Raw genomic sequence first — 11,020 nt, 5'->3', positions numbered from 1 at the left:
TACAATAATACAATATATTCGACTGTTTATGATCATTTCCTTTTGTCTTTGCATTCTTCCGGGGGATTTGGGGGTTGTAACTGTGATGTATTGCTATGCATTGATGTGTGTGTTGTAGTGGGTGAGGGTGGGGGTGGGTGTGTCGCGTATGTGTGTGCCCGTAATATTTCTCCTCCCCTCTCCCCTGTGTCGTAGGTGCAGTACTCACCGTTGTCTTCTGCGCCGGCGTTCGTGCTCCTGGTAGAGGAGCAGGAATACAATAGCTGGGAGGATGTGGAGTTCGGGTTCCATGCTGTCCAGATTCCTTGTGGGGTGTATGGAGGTGAGCGTTTTCCGTTCAAAATGGCTGTTTCCGCCGTGTTTTTATCGGCGGGGCTACCGCCCCGGAAAAGGTGGCGGGTTGGTGGGTTGTGATAGGGTGGGCGGTACATTGTCTCCCGCCTGTATGTTGGCGGTGACCGCCGCGCTGTTTGTTTGTCCCGCCGTGGCGGTCGGAGTGTTAAAGTGGCGGTCTCTGTTGGCGGTTTCCGCCAGGGTCAGAATTCCATTTTTTTAACCGCCAGCCTGTTGACGGGTTAGCCGCCGCTTTAACACTGACCGCCAGGGTTGGAATGACCCCCATAATACTCACCTCTTTAATAAAATCTAGTCTTTCAGACACCTAGGCTAGGAAAATCTCAATTAGCCCAATACGTTCTCCATTCATTTAACCCCTTCGCTGCCAGGCTTTTTTCCCCTCAGGTGCCAGGCCTTTTTTTGGCTATTTGGGGCACTTTTTGCACTTAGGCCCTCACAACATTTTGTCCACATAAGCTACCCACGCCAAATTTGCATCCTTTTTTCCACTATCCTAGAGATTCTAGAGTTACCCATAGTTTGTGAGTTCCTCTGGAGGAGATCAAGAAATTAGTCAAAATACAACGTCAATTTTGTTTTTTTGTAAAAAATGGGAAAAAAGGGCTGCAAAAGAAAGCTTGTGTTTTTTTATCTAAAAATAGCATAAACAAAGGGTTTATGGTGCTAAAATCACCATCTTCCCAGCTTTCAGGAACAGGCAGACTTGAATCAGAAAACCAAATTTTTCAACACAATTTTGGCATTTTACTGGGACATTCCCCATTTGTACTATTTTTTGTGCTTTTAGCCTCCTTCCAGTTAGTGACAGAAATGGGTGTGAAACCAATGCTGGATCCCAGAAAGCTAAACATTTCTGAAAAGTAGACAAACTTCTGAATTCAGCAAGGGGTCAATTGTGTAGATCCTCCAAAGTTTCCTACTGAAAATAACAGCTGAAATAAAAAAAATATTGAAATTGAGGTGAAAAAAACAGCCATTTTTCTCCACGTTTTACTCTGTAACTTTTTTCTGCGGTCAGATTTTAAAACGCAATATACGTTACGTCTGCTGGACTCTTCTGGTTGCAAGGATATATAGGGCTTGTAGGTTCATCAAGAACCCTAGGTACCCAGAGCCAATAAATGAGCTGCACCTTCCAATGGGTTTTCATTGTATACCAGGTGTACAGCAATTCATTTGGTGAAATATAAAAAGTGAAAAATAGGTATCAAGGAAATTGGCACAAGATAAGGTGTTGAGAAGAAGTGGTTATTTGCACAGCTCTGAATTCTGGGGTCCCCATACTAGCATGTGAATTACAGGGCATTGATCATATAGACATCTATTTTACACACTGTCTTACATTTGGAAGGAAAAAATGTAGAGAAAGCCAAGGGGCAAAAACACTTGTTCTGCTATTCGGTGCTCCCCCGAGTCTCCCGATAAAAATAATACCTCACTTGTGTGGGTAGGCCTAGTGCCCGCAACAGGAAATGCAACAGGGATGCATCACATTTTTACATTGAAATCTGATGTGTTGTTTGCAAAGTGCCTAGCTGCGGATTCTGGCCTCTAGCTCAGCCGGCACCTAGGGAAACCTACCAAACCTGTGCGTTTTTTAAACCTGGACACCTAGGGGAATCCAAAATGGGGTGACTTGTGGGGCTCTCACCAGGTTCTGTTTCCCAGAATCCTGTGCAAACCTCAAAATTTGGCAAAAAAAACACCTTTTCCTCACATTTCGGTGCTAGAAAGTTCTGGAATCTGAGAGGAGCCACAAATTTCCTTCCACTCAGCATTCCCCCAAGTCTCCTGCTAAAAATGGTACCTCACTTGTGTGGGTATACCTAGTATCTGAGTCAGGAAATGCCCCAAAACACAACGTGGACAAATCATATTTTCCCAAAGAAAACTTACCTGTTTTTTGCAAAGTGCCTAGCTGTGGATTTTGGCCTCTAGCTCAGCCGGCACCTAGGAAAACCTACCAAATCTGTGCATTTTTTAAACCTGGACACCTAGGGACACCCAGGATCCGGTAACTTGTGGCACTCTCACCAGGTTCTGTTACCCAGAATCCTTAGCAGATCTCAAAATTTGGCAAAAAAAAAACACTTTTCCCTTTACATTTCGGTGCTGCAAAGTTCTGGAATCTGAGAGGAGCAACAAACTTCTGTCTACCCATCATTCCCCTAGGTTTCCAGATAAAAATGGTACCTCACTTGTGTGGGTTGGCCCAGTGCCTGCGTCAGAAAATGCCCCAAAAACACTATGTGGACACATCAAAATGATCAAATACAAAACGACCTGTTTTTGCAGAGGGTTACCTGCGTTTTTGGTCCCGGGCTCAGCAGCCATATAGGGAAACCTACCAAACCAAACCAAACCAAACCAAACCAAACCAAAACATTTCTGAAAACTAGACACCCGAGGGAGTCCAGGGAGGTGTTACTTGCAGGGATCCCCCAGTGTTTTCTTAACCAGAATCCTCAGCAAACCTCAAATTTAGCTAAAAAAATCACATTTTTCCCACATGTCTGTGTTGGATCACCGTACCGGGACAAATTTCCTACCACCCAACGTTCCCCTCAGTCTCCTGGTAAAAATGATACCTCACTTGTGTAGGTGAGCCAAATGCCTGTGACAGGGAAGAGCCAAAAAAAAAAGGAGGGGGAACCAAAACGGGTCCAAAAGGGCAGTTTGAAAAAAAACATTTTTAGGTTGACAAATGGGGCAGAACTTATTTTGGTATAGATGTGACAATGCTGGGTGGTACGAATTTTGTGGATTCCTGCAGATTCCGGAAGGTTCCATCACAAAAATGTGGGAAAAATGTGTGATTTCATGCAAAGTTGAAGGTTTGCAGGGCATTGTGGGTAAGAAAATGGTGTGGGGTGCATGTGAAGCACACCACGCTGGACTCACCCAGATGTTTAGTTTTCAGATGTGTCTAGGTCTCATATATTTTTCTACATGGTGGCTTCCCAAAGTCCAAAAAGTGCAGCCCTCACCATTCCAAGTGGGACAATTTTGAGAGTTAGCCAAGCTCTCATGGCCCAAATGTAAAACCAAAACCTAAAATAATCAAATGTCCTCTTGCTTGCTGTGGGATAAGATGTTTTTAGTGTGCGGGGGGAGAGCTGAAAGACTGTTACCCCTTCAGTTAGGGTGGGGGCATAACCATGCCCATACTGGTTGGTAGCCACCACCCCACTATTTTTTATTTTCTTTAAATTCCCTGGCATCTAGCAGGCTTTCTGCCTCCCCGGGAAGTGGATCGGTGGTAATTGCCCCATCTGCCTACCAATGGACAGAACAGCTTTGTCCCCATTAATTTGAGGTGGCGGTATGGTCATACCCCCACCCTCTTGTTTTGAAAAAAAAATTCCCTGGTCTCTGGTGGGCTTTCTGCCCCGCTTGGGGGAAGATGGGCCTTACAAAAATAGGCTGATCTGCCCCCAGGGGGGGCAGAAATGGCAACCAGTAATGTGCCCCCATGGGGAGTGACCCTTGCCCAAGGGGCTGCTCCCCCCTAAAAAGACACACACACATACATCAATCCCTGGTGCCTAAGTGGTTTCTGTCCTCCTGGGGGCAGATCGACCTAACAGAAATAGGCCGATCTGCCCCCACGGTGGGCAGAAATGGCCTAAAATAAAATTGCCCCCCAGGGGAGCGACCCTTGCCTAAGTGGGTCGCTCCCCGTCTGTAAAAAAAAAGAAAACAAAAATCCCTGGTGCCTTGTGGTTTCTAAGAAAAATAGGCCAATCTGAACCCAAGGTGGGCAGAGATGTCCTAAAACAAAATTGCCCCCCAGGGGGGCGATCCTTGGCTAAGGGGTAACTCCCCGTCTGTGAAAAAAAGTAAACAATCCCTGGCGTCTAGAGGTTTCTGTCCCCTGATGGCAGGTCAGCCTAATTACAGTAGGCCGATCTGACTCCACGGGGGCAGAAAAGGCCTTAAAAAAATTGCCCCCCTGGGGAGCGGCCCTTGACAAAGGGGCTGCTCCCCTTATGCATAAATATATAAAAAAACAAACTCCCTGGTGTCTAGTGGGCATTTCTGCAGACCGATTGCTTCACGATCGGGCTGCAGAAATGCTCAGAGAGACATCAAAGGAAAGGAAAGGCCTTTCCTTTCCTTTGATGCCTCTCCCACCCCAGTCCGTGATCGGAAGAGAAGTATTTCTCTTCCGATCCGCCCTCGGAGTTGAGCTTCCAGCACAGTGGGAGGCGATCTTTGATAAGGTCCGCACACCATTGTGCGCTGACATCATCAGACATCACAGGGGTGAGGAGAGTCAAGGGTGGAAGGGGAAGCGTTTCCCCTTCCATCCCTGACAGGGGTTTGTGGGTGGGTTGGAGGCCCACGGGTGTAGCGCTAGCACTCTCAATGTGGGCCAGGTGCAGGAGGAGCTGGTCTCGTCCTCGGCACACGGCATCCGTGGCTGAGGACGAGACCAGCTCATACCGGGCACCTGAGGGGTTAATTACATTATGGGTCGGGCTGCAAAACTTTCAGTGGGTGAGATGAGCAGCTGAGGCTGAAACTGAGCTGCGCATGTCAGACTGGCCGATGTTATTGTTGTGGCCTGTGGCCAACCTAACATGCGCAGATCAAGCTTCCACACTGAAGGCAGCATGCGGCTGTGTCAGCAAAGACATAGCCCCATCAGTATTCAATGGAGTGTTGTGTTTCAGTGCCCCAGCCAATCCTAGTACTGCTCTTATGCTGCTCAGTAATATATGCAGCATAAGAGCAGTGTTTAGATTGGCTGGGGAGCGTGGGCTTATTTTTCCCAGCCAGTAGGAGTCCGTCCGAGAGAGGTCTGACTATGCTGTACATGAGTACCGGGAGAAAGGAACAATTATTACCAACAGCTGAATGGATGTCTCCACCCAGGACTGAAATGGAGTGAAGTACAAGAATTGTCAGGTAAGGAAACTCTTGTTGTAGCAAAGTGTATATAGGGTGGTGCAAATGAGAAAAAAACAGCTAATCAGGAGTTTCACCGGGGAATGGAGCATTGCTCATTATGCATCCATTCTTGAATCATTCAGTCAATGTCAAAACGTGAATTTCAAAGCGAGTGGTGAATTACAAATATTGCAGCTATGAAATAATAGCAGCGTTAATGTTAACTGTGGTACGCATGATGGAAATGTTTTATCAAGCACTATTGAATAGTTTAACATTTTTAGGCAGAACATGCCTGCACAATACGGCCTGTTCAAACTGAAATAAACTGGGTTAGGATTTGATTTGAGTGCCCACCAAAGTCTGCAAACTGCCTCTATTTACAGCAGGTTAATAATAATTTAGCAGGAAGCATTGGAGGAAACAAAACAAATGAGAAAACTGCCAAATGTGAGGAAACGCTACAAAGGTTTCCTGGCAATGCTACAGATTTTCGAGTGCTCTTTCTATCTAAAATCAGGTGGCACACAAGGCCCGGGGTGTGCTTGAATGGCAGGAGTTTAAATTTGACAAATGCACTCCCGCTGGGTCAGCAGGGACACTTTCACCAAAAGGATCTCAACCAAGCTGGCAGATATCTTGACTGTCAGTCCTCAACCATAACAGCAGCTGTCTAGACAACTCCTTTGTTTTAATCTCAATGCTGAATTAATTTATTTACTTTTTTTTAAAAACGTTTATCATGCCCCGAATACAGTAATGATCATTCACTTGCTCCTTTGTCTGATTGACACCTCTGCACCTGCACTAGATACAGCTGCCATTACGGAAAAAGTTTACAAGCCTCGTTCTCAGTGTAGGTTGTGAAACGAGAAGGTAATAGTGCAGTAGTGTGGTCGCCTGCAGGTGTGGGGCAGATCATGTCCTGGTTCGGCCGACCGGAGCGACATGGGCAGAGCAAAGGACTTTGCAGCGACGCAGAAAGGCAGCCCAGTGGGCAGCTGGAGGTTGTGCTGCTGCCGGGCCTGCTGCAACAGAGTCCCGGGAAAGCCTAGGAGCTGGAGGCCTGCTGGCTGGGCCCCGAGGAATGCGAGCAGTTGAGGCCCGGACAGAGGCCTGGAGAGGAGAGGGCTTCACAGCTTGGTGTGTGCACGGAGGGGGCAGCGGTGCGGCATGGTGGAGGCCGCAGGGGTTCCCTGGTCACAGGTGACATAACCGCCTCGGGCCCCTGTGCAAGAGACACCATGACTCAGCCCCTGTTGGGAAGGCGGGTCTGGCCTGTGGGACCTGGAGAACTTGGCCGCCGGGTGCAGACGCACTGCACGGTGGTGGTGCGGATGCCTCTGAGAGGCTGTACTTGGGGCGACCGGCTGAAGCCAGAAGCCTGTGGTGGTTCAGAAGAAGCGTACCAGGGCTTCCGAGGTCATTGTGGACCCAGCGGCAGACATGAAGGTAGGCAGCACGGGGCCCGGGATGTGGGCTGTTGCTCCTGCCGCAGTAGTGTTGGATGAAATTGGTCACTGAGGCAGATTGGAAGAAGCAGCCAGCGCCGGGCCCGCACGCCAAGGCGGCTGCTTGACCGTGCCTCGCTGGGCCACTGTTCAGGGCGCGGGGACTAGCAGACAGTCATACCCCTGATTCAGAGTCAGGTGATTGTGGGAAGTGGAAGATGGCAACCCCCCCCCACCTCCTGGGGACACGAACTGAGTTGCTTGGGCGCCAGGGAGGGTGATCTCTTCCCGAGTGGCTATTGACCGGTGCACCGGAGGGATCTGCTAGAGGGAAGGTCAACGCTGGATCTTGCAAAAACACCGCACAGGAGGTACCAGGTCTGACACAGGCCTAAGAAACAGGCAGAAATGGATCTCGTGCGTTTGTGCACTTGGGGGGGCCAGCAGAGGTTCATCCTGCCTAGGCCAGGCGAATATTGAGTGGCAAGACTGGTGTGGATTTTTGTGGGCCTTCCCATCCAGAGGAGACAGACTGTGACTTGTTGCATGAAGATTAATGTACTGTATGGTGGGGCATTTGTCGGCCCCGGGGTTGATTGGCTCTGTTTCTTGGTGGCCTGTTCTTCTGGAGAGGTTGGCCGATTGATTGCGTATCTCCTGAACATGAGGTGGGACAAATCCTCTCAGAGCTAGGTGGCACAGACCAAAATGGACCAATATATGGCACCCAGAGAATCTGGCACAAGTTAAGTGCCAGGCACCGGCAAAGAGGCAGAAGGGATCCCTCCCCTGCCAGATATGGCAACGTTTTTGAAGGCTATCGAAGACTCAAGGGAGACGGTGGCGTCCATGGTGGATGGCGTTCATGTGGACCTATCCCTGGTGTGTCAGGACTTGTGACGACTGGTTGAGATGGTGACAGAAACCAAGACTAGAATCTTCATAGCGGAGGATGCAGTAAACACCCTCCAGACAAAGGTTTCTCGGCTCACCTCGCTGGTGGCAGGCCTGGAGGAGAGGACGGAGGACGCTGAGAACCGGTTCCGTAGAAGCAAACTTCTCCTGGTGGGAATGCCCGAGGGGAAAGCAGGAGGTCGAATGGAAGAACTCATGGAAACCTGGTCCCGCTCCTGGGTCCCTGAGGGCAAGCTGTTGAGCTGCTTTGTGGTGGGGCAGGCGCATCGTGTGCTGGCCAAGAGGCCTCCACCTGGGGCCTCTCCCCAGCCGGTGGTGCTCCCACTACTCAACCACAGACACAGGCCCATTCACATGAAGAGGTGTGGTACTCCAACTCCAAAATTCTGATTTTTCCGGATTATACGCGAGCTGTTCGAGGATGTTAAGCAGAAACTACAGGCGCTGAACATGCGCTATATGCTTCTTTTCCCGGCCAAACTTAAGGTTATCTATGGATCTTCTACTCTGTTCTTTAAAACACTGCAGCAGGCATGGGAGTGGGTTTAGAACAGCGGGACTTTCGTCCCAAGACTGAGCTGGAGACGGGCCTTATGGATGGTTCAGCAGCTCCGCCTCTGCGGACTGGCAGGGAGGCCCTTGAGTGCCATCGGAGGTCCAGGAGGAGGCATCCCTGGCATAATGGTCGGGGGACATCTCGGCGAGCCCGGCTCCTGGACTGAACCGGCCACGGGGAAACCCAGGACTCCTCTCTCTCAGACACTCTGGGTATATTTAACTCAGAGGGGGGCCCTTCTTGATTGAGGCCCTGGAGTGGTCAGGTCTATGAAACTGATGCTGGCTTGATACTATGTCTTACATCATGTCTGCATAGATGTGATACTGTACTGGGTCCGTTTCATCATGAGATGGTTGAGGGAGCAGTTGGGCTGATGGTTGATGCTGAGTACGAGCTTCTCATTATTTGTTCCTTGCTAATGTGAATGTAGCTGTCAGGCAGATTATCCGTATATGAGTGGAGGTATCCAGATGTAGTTAGTTATCGTAGTTTCAGATGTTTTCGGGGTGACAGATGCTTCTAGGGTGGAAGTGTAGGGTGGGGGGAGTTGGAGGGATGGGGAACTGTTTTGATTAGTATAATAGTTAGTTATGTATTTGATTTTCCAGTTCAAAGGAAGACCTTGTATACCACTGATACCAAGCACGAACATGTTCTGAAACATCGACTTAGAACTACTGTTGGGTCAAAGTATTATGGTTTATGTGATTCGCTGGTCACATGGGATGTCCTCTGCCCATGGGGACGGTCCATGGCCTGCATGCATCCACCCCTACAGTTATCATGATCTCAGTAATTTCATGGAACGTTAATGGGATCCTTGACTGCATTAACCGGACCACAATACTTAGATTTATCAAGAGGCATGCCCCGGGGGTGGTCCTACTGCACGAGACACCTTTATTAGGAACCTGTTATTCCTTTTTGGGGTGTTTCGGATATGACAGGAGCTACCATTCTGGTTTCACCCGTGGATCCCGGGGAGAGGCACTTTTGAATCACAAGTCGCTACCACTGACCGTACAAAGGTTCACGAAGACACCTTGGGGAGGTACACTGGAGTAGAGGGTAGGATAGAGGCCAGGCATTATAATCAGGTCTCCTGTTACATTCTCCCACATCTGCTGCAGCCCACCTGTGAGGCGATTGGCTCGTTGTTGGCGTCGGTCTCGGCCGGTTTCATACTAGTTCGGGGAGATTTCAATGCTGTGCTGGACCCAATTGTGGATGTCTCTGCAGAGCCCAGCTCCGTCCAACGCCTTACGGCCTGGGTGCATTTGTGGGATCTATGCGATGCATGGCGGGTCTGGCACAGATGTGAGTGGGTTTATACCCACCGATCTGCTTCCCATCACAATGAGGCCCAAATTGACCTAGTGTGGGTACCGGTGGCAGATGTCACAATTCTGAGGTTGGTTCAGATCCTCCCAGGGCTATCTCTGATCACGCACCACTGTTGGTGGAATGGGGTGTTGGCCACCAGGCGCAGCAACCATCCTGGAGGCTTGACGCTTGGTATTTGAAGTCTCAGGAGTACCCCAACTTTGTTTCTTCTGCTGCAATGTGAGTTTGGTGGCCTCGGGTGCGACGATATGGGCGGCCTGTAAGTCAACAATGCGGGGCACTGTTAAAAGCTATATTCGTGGGCAGAAGCGGCGTCAGAGGGCGCAATGCATCCAGCTCGTGGCTAAGATATTGGAGTTGGAGGGACAGTCCAGACACTCTGACACGCAGGAGGTGCAGCTGACCCTGGCGGGGTCTGAACTACACCAAATATCCCTAGAGGAGGCCCAACAATGCTGGAATGCATTGACTAGTGGAGTGCAAGAAATGGGTGATAATTCTGGCAAGTTGCTTTATTGGTTGGCAATGCACGGGGCAGCAGCCAGGGTTGTGTCCACCATACACGATAGAGAGGGAAACCTCCAAGTATCGGTGGCGATAGCCTGGGTCTTCGCGGACTACTATTGAGACTTATATGCTGGGGACCCTCTCCCCCATGTGGTGGAAGAGGGCACTGTGGTGTGGGATCATCCACTATTGATTATCTCACCTACCCTTGCTCAAGAACTGGACCGACTATTGTCGGCAGATGAGTTGGATGCTGCAATATCTGAGCTTAATGGGGAAAACGGCGGGTCAGATGGATACCCAATAGAATTTTATAAATGAATCAGTTCACTGCTGGTGCCCCATCTCTTGAACCTCTATGCCAAGGCACTGTCGCAGGGAGCTTTTTCCCCTGAATTGGACTGCGCAACAATCGTAGTCTTGCCAAAGGAGGGACTGCCCCCAGACCTGTGCGCTTCATATCGCCCAATCTTCTTCATCAATGCTGATGTAAAAATACATGCCAAAATATATTCATTGCACCTTACTCGTACGCTGGCCCATCCTATTCATCCAGGTCAGTGTGACTTCATGCCAGGCAGGAGTACGCAGCACTGCATCCACCGTATTCAGGTGGCCTTATCTCATAGCTCACAGTCCGATTGTTGTAGTTTAGCAGCGATTAGATTAAGCATTAGCAGAAGACATCTTGTATTTAGTAACTATTGTGAACATTTCGCGAAATCCATTTTGTATTCATGGCAGCCATTTTCTCTGCCACATGCTGCCATGTGCTCACCATGTGCTCTGTCCTACCTTTCTGTTAACTACTCTTGAAATCTGCCTAGTGAAAAGTTATATTCAGCATCTCCCACTTTCGCACATGCTCAGTAAGGTCTGCAGCTGTTAGTCCTTGAAAATTGTTAGCTCCTCCTACCTGTCGACTGTGCATTTTCCACATGACCTTACATGTATGCAAGTCTTGCTTCTATAATTGTACCACCTCCTTTTAGCC

This window comes from Pleurodeles waltl, chromosome 1_2 (assembly GCF_031143425.1).
Source record: "Pleurodeles waltl isolate 20211129_DDA chromosome 1_2, aPleWal1.hap1.20221129, whole genome shotgun sequence".
Taxonomy (NCBI): Eukaryota; Metazoa; Chordata; class Amphibia; order Caudata; family Salamandridae; genus Pleurodeles; species Pleurodeles waltl.
Note: the sequence above shows the minus strand (reverse complement) of the source record.